The following is a 7,296-nucleotide window of genomic DNA, read 5'->3' on the forward strand; positions in this document are numbered from 1 at the left end:
GTGTGTGCGTGCGTGTTTGTGTGTGTTATGACGTGAGTTGTGCACATTGGATGCAAGAATAACATTACCCAAATAAATATTTGGATATGTTTGCCAAGAATAACCGTTAGTAGAGTCAGTATATATACACACAGAACGCAATCCGTAGTACTCCAAACGTAGTTACGACATTAAACTAGCACAGTAACCAATACGGACGCTGAATTCTGTCAACTGTACCACTCTTGTAAAAACACTTTGAATATTAGATATATACAAACCTGAATCTCTATGTATTTAGGTAAACAAAGATATGCGTATTCGAAATGACACAGAAAATCATATGCATAAATATAGGTAATGTTCTGACATATATGCTCTAAATTGATTATAATGTGCAATGGCAAATTGTATAATACGTAAGCATCCTTATGAATTGTATGTTTATGAACTTACACATATATATGAAATCACACTACCCACACATAGAAAAGCACACATGCATACATATATGCATATACTAGCTGACGTACCCGATAATTCCCGGGAAAGTGAGGCTTACCCCTTGGTTCCGTTCTCATAATTGTTTCGCTAATCCAATAATAACAATACAAAGTATGTAGCCTTTAAAACGGTTTTTGTACGTTTACAGAGAATACCAAACTGTCTTACACAGGATCTTGTTTTTAGGAAGTTCCAATAGATTATAAATACCTAAATTATAAAGTTAGTTATGTAATAACATGAAATTAACTACCCTATAGTAAGAATTTAAATAAAATAGTCCCGGAAACGGCTTTAATGCATTCCCAGAGTATATAGAACTTAGGATGAAATACTAAGAAGGTATGTATACCAAAATCGTGAAGCACGTTACGTAATAACAGGCTAATCAGATATGAGATAATAACAATTCAAAGTAAATAACTCTGAAAAGGGCTTTTGTGTGTTACCATAGAATGTTATCCTCAGCGGCGCTAGTGTTGGCATATTCGTGAATAAGTCACTAACCTAAATAAGTGGATTTATTGTTTAGCAAAATGCTATTTACTTGTTTAAAGTTTGTACTGGATAAACTGCGAAAATAGCTCTAACAGTTCAAATACTAAGAAATAAGCATACTCAATTTGATTTATACCAAGTGATTTAGAAAGATGAATGGGGTATTTCCCTTGGCTGTTAAAATGAAATATATTAGCTATATATAAGGACCCCTTCTAGGGGCCCTATTATCCGATGTTTTTTCTACAATCATGGTATGCCATGATGTTTCCAGACATGAGTTCTACTCATGTTAAATGTTTCATCAAAATCGATAAAACTATGTAGGAGGAGTTAGTTAACAACTCCACAAGAACACCCACAGACAGAATTTTCCACATATATTACCGTTATTTTTGTACAGCAATTGACTTGAATTTTGTGATGGGATTCACGACATAGAGACAATTTTGACAACTTGCGCGATGTGCGATAATATTTTCATCTCAAGAATTCCATTTACGCAATGCGTATATGTTTAGAATTGCCTTGGGAATCAACACGGACAAAAACAAAATTTGAGCGTTTTCTGAAATACATTGTTTCAGTCATGTGATTTCAGTGTTTCATATTTACATAAATGCAAGCCTGAGAATATTAGAGAGATTGATGAAAAGTTCCTGGCTTTGAGTTAAAAACAATACAGCAGGATCAGTTAATTATGATTCTATTCAACATATTTCTCTCTCAGATTCACACATATATTGCAATGGTTCTTCAGGTTTTAAATCTTGTAAAAGAACTCGGAAGTTTGGGCATCAAACCAGGCCTTTCGCGATATCTTGAAGCCAGGAACCTTTTAGTAACCCCTCGTACATTTCATTGATGTGATATAGTATCGAGTTGTTACTGCATCTTGTCATATATTTTACATACGCTGATACAACGGCTCTTTTATCAATAGTGATGTTATTAAAGGTAGTTTGAATAATGTTATTTAGTATACATATAATAAGGTTATCTTAATTCTAAGTCGTAGTGCAGTAAGCACTGATATAAAATTACTCCGAAATACAGTTGCTGTTATTGTTACCAAAATCACTTGCTAGACTTCAAAGCGAGTTGCATATCAATTATGGAAGACAACGAAAATTTAATAACGTTGCTTGTAATAATCTTCCTGCTAGAATTTTCGTTTTATGACTAACATTTGTACAGCACAGAGACATAAGCAACTATTGACTAAATCACACCTGTCACTGAAATCCGATTGTCCTACAAGGAAATGTACTCACATGATGGCAGATTACAATCTTTCCCTTATAGTCCCAGAGTTCAAATCGCCTTAGGTTAACTTTCGCAGTTTCAGTTAATGTACGCCAATTTTTAAATGAAGATAAACGAGTCGTCTGTACTAATGAAACAATCAATATTTAAATTTAAGTTTCCGTCCTTTAACTCAAGTGTGATAGAAGTTTCTGATTCCTTATTAAAATCATTTTATTGATGATACTCAATAAATGTCATCCAACAATCAAGTGCTCTCTAAAATCTAAAAGACTTTGCATAAGAAAACTATAATGACTATCAAAGCATTTTCATCATTAACTTTCAAAATTGAACGCAAAGTTGTTAGAGATTTAGCACAAGAATTTATACAGTAAATGATTTTGTTCTTCCGCATTATGAAATCAAATTCAGCATGTATAATAATGGACACTGAAGCTGTGTGGTAAGAAGCTTGCTTCCCAACCGCATGACTCTGGCTTCAGTACCACTGCATGGCACCTTGGGCAAATGTCTTCAGCTATAGCCCCGAGACAAACAAAGCCTTGTGAATGGATTTGGCACTCGGAAACTGAAAGAATCCCGTCATATCTATCTATCTGTCTGTCTGTCTGTCTGTCTATCTATCTGTGTGTGTGTGTGTGTGTGTGTGTCTGTGTCTGTGTCAATGTCTGTCCTCACGCCACCGCTTGGCAGCCGCTGTTGGTGAGTTTATATTACAGTAACTTAGTAGGTCGGCAAAAGTGAAAGACGGAGTAAGTACTATTCATTCAAAAATAAGTCCTTGGAACTAAAGTCCTTCAAGGCGGTGCCCCATCATGGGTGCCATCAGCTGGCTGAATAAAAAAAATTATATATAAATATATATATATATATATATATACATACATACATACATACATACACACACACATTATATACATATATAAATGATCGTTATATATGTATATAATTTACTGCTCGTTTAAGAGCCTATTTATGTGTTATCGTTCTTGTCAAAACTATTTCTTCCTTTGTACGATTCAGCCTTCTTCGCCGAACTGAACAATAAATATCTGACGTCGTTACTATGATGACAGGTGGAGGCGGTGAGCTGGCAGAATCGTCAGCACACCGGGCGAAATGCTTAGCGGTATTTTGCCCGTTGCTACGTTCTGACTTCAAATTCAACTGGGCATCGACTTTGCCTTCATCCTTTTGAGGTCGATTAAACAATTAGCAGTTACACGCTGGGGTCGATGTAATCGACTTAATCCCTTCCTCCAAATTCGAGGCCTTGTGCCTCCAGTAGAAAGGATATTGTCTTGACAGTTTTGAGACGGCATGCTGGCTGAATGGTTTACACGCCGGACATTTCGTCCGTCTTTACATCCGAGGTTGACTTTGCTTTGCACCCTTCGGGGTCGATAAAATAAGTACTGTTTGAACACTTGGATCAATATAATCGACTTATCCGTTCCCCTAAAATTTCCAGCCTTGTGCCAAAATTTAAAAACCGATATTATAATGATAACTGTAGGGCTGCGAGCTCGCATGATTATTAGCACGTTGGGTAAAATTCCTAGCGGCATTTTGTCCGTCTTTTCTTTCTGAATTCAAAATCTACGAGACCTATTTTGTCTTACATCCTTTCCGAAACGATAATATAAACAGCAGTTGAGCACTAAACTCGCTTTAATCGACTTAGCCCCCACTCTCCAAATTCTAACCGATATTTAGACGATAGTTGTAAGGTAGCGGGGTGGCATAATTGTTAACAAGTTGAGCAAAATGCTTAGCGGCAATTCCTCCGACTTTACGTTCTAAGTTCAAATTCCAACACGTTCTACTTTGTCTTACATCCTTTCGATAAAATAAGTACTCTTTGAGCATTGGGGTCCAGGTTACCAACTCACCTCCACCCTCAAACTTGCTGGCCTGCTACCCAAATTTGAAATCGATATTATGATACAGTTGGCCGAACTTGTTGACTGTTAGAAAGCCCAAATTCACGCATTGGGTGCTGTGAGTTATGTTTCTTAAATTACGTGTACACTAAACATATAGAAACAGAAACATACATATATACACAAGCACATACTGACAGATATTCATGGAACTCGTACTCTTCCTCACTGATATCGGTAATAAGACAAGTTATTTTTGTTTCTGTATAGAAAGAATATTCAGAGGAAACATATCTGTTGCAATGGTCATATGACGTCATAGCGAGCAACACTTGTGGCTATCAAATTAAACGAAAAATGGAGTTATCAGGCATGTGACAAATAAAACTATGTGCTACACAGACAAGATTGAAATATCAATATTTACTTAGTCAGACGTTTGTAAATATCTGGTAAAAAGGAACTGAAAAATGTTCATGTGCTTATATAAATGGAATGCATTAAATGGTATGTGAAGACGAAAGTAAAAATAGGAACAGTTGAGAATGGAAGTAAACCAAGAAAATAAAAAAAATAATGAACAAAAATGATAAAGTATGTGTGTTTATGTATGTGTATATATATTATGTATTCACACACAAATAAACACACATACACACACACACAAATAAACACACACACACACATAAGCATGTCTAAATAAGGAAGTGAGCTGCACAGACGACATTGGTACGTCATGAGATATAGTTTCAAATTTCATAACAGAAAAACAGATACGGATTTTAATGGGGCAGTTAGTTAAGAACACAAATATTCTGTTAACTTTTTACTTTAATTTAAGCGAAATTATTAAATTTTTCTCATAATCAAGGCGTATATAGGAGATCAATTTGTATGTTGAGAGTCAGGTCTTGTACATAACGTATACAGTTAGCATACGCAGTCTCATATATATATATATATATATATATATATGTATATATATATATATATATATATATATAACTGAAATTTATTGCAAACAAAAGATGAAGACAGGCGTATGAACAACAAGCAAGTATATTAGTTTGACGCTCTGGAAAATGAAGAAGTCTTTTACGTTTCGGACCTACGCTCTCCAAAAGAATAAGAGAAAGTAAACAAAGAGAGAACGAAAAAGACTTGTAGATTTCAGCGGTCTAGCATATATATATATATGTATGGATAGAGAGAGAGAGAGAGAAAGAGAGAGAGAAAGAGAAAACAAAGTTCTTTTTTTCCACACGGGCATAAATATAGAAAAAAATTGAAAATGTACTGGAAGTCTTTTACAGAGAGAGAGAGAGAGAGAGAGAGTGAGAGAGAGAGAGAGAGAGGGACGGAGGGAAAGGGAGAGAGAGAGAGAGGGAGAGACAGAGACAGAGAGAGAGAGAGAGAGAGAGCCAAAACGAAATTGTTTTGTTCCACATGGGCATAAATATAGAAAAAAATTTAAATGCATCAGGATTCTTTTACATGGTTTATTTTTAAAACCACGGCCAGTTTTATCGATTTTTCTGATTTTCAAAATTTGAGGTAGAAAGCCGTGCGGCTATATTGAGGCTGTTTTGCTTCTGACCGGAGTTCAGAAATTCTCTTGATTAACATGGCTCAAATTAGTATCTGGTTAGGATAGAATGATCACGTGCTCATGCTTAGAATTTTTTTAAAGTTTCCCCCTTCATCCAAGTGTTTATGTTATGTTGCAATATAATTTGTGCCGAAAATTAAGGCCCACACAGCTGAGTGAACGCGTCTTATGACACTCCCAAACAACCAAGGCATTTTCAATTTAATCTGTCAACAGTACTAGACAGCACCCACTGAGTGAGCATATCGCCATATGAGCAAAAAAGAGGGCTCCAAATTCCAGGTCATCTCAACCTTGGTTCAGTAAATGCCACAGATCAAGCGCAAATAAACATAGAAAATAACTTGTAACAAAAATACAAACCAAGACTGAATAAACTTTAGCAATGTACAATCACCAGCAACTACTCACACACAAACTCATTCTGCCACATGACGTTAAATTTATACAACCAACAAGCTTGATTTGGAGCACAACCATGATTGTTTCTCGTATGTCACGAACGCAGGGATTTAGTAGGGAACAAAATTGTATGCTTGCATACGTAGATACAAACGATATACATTCAAGCAACGGATTACATATAAACAGATCTTCTCTCTGTCATTTGACAGATTAAAGGTAAAGAGGCCTGATCGTTTGGAACTGTTAGTAGATACGTTCACACAGTCATGGCAGCCTTAATTTTCGGTACAACAATTATTGTCCTTTGATAGCTGTTCACTTACCGACATTTCCAAGTATGTATACATGTATGTATTTTAAGATCCTAAAAGATCAAAACTTAACTATAGATTTTCGTGGCCCAAATCGGGTATGCAATCTATGTGCGTGTCGTTTCAAGACATTGTCTGGTTTAAAAAGCCACATCAGACGCCATGATGGATATAAAGTGTAGGTACAGGAGGTGGTCAAACTCTGCATAAGGAGTAGACAACCACTATGTATGTATGTATGTATGTGCGAAAAAAAGGAATATATATATATATATATATATATATATATATATATATATATATATATATATATATATATATATATATATATATACACAAATATATATAGGCAGAAATATTTACGTTAGAAAAATGTTAGAAAAATGTTATAAAATCTTTTTGGTATATAAACATTGTATTTTGAGAAATAACCGGTTTCGTGTTGTCTTTTCAAATTTCTCTACTTCATTGTGTCGTGCTCGCTCCAGTCTGAGAAAGAAGAGTTCTAGATAGGGGGAGGTAATTAGGGATTTCTTCCGGTATAGGGGACATAATCGAAATCTAGGAGGTGGTAGAATTTGATTAATTTACCATGGTTTTGTTCTATATTTTTTCTCCCTTTTTTTCCTCAGTGGGGTGATGAATTTCCTTATTTAAATGTGTTAGCAATGGTTAAGTTTGGGTTTGTAATTTTGAATGAAAAAGGTTTCCTTATTTAATCTAATCTTTGTTGGTGTTTTAATGGCACATTGATAAAAAGGAAAGATTATAAATTGTGGTAGCATTTGTTTTGCGCATTTCTCAATATGATCACTAAAAGGTATCATTCGGTATTCTG

This window comes from Octopus bimaculoides, chromosome 18 (assembly GCF_046866305.1).
Source record: "Octopus bimaculoides isolate indiv1 chromosome 18, ASM4686630v1, whole genome shotgun sequence".
NCBI lineage: Eukaryota > Metazoa > Mollusca > Cephalopoda > Octopoda > Octopodidae > Octopus > Octopus bimaculoides.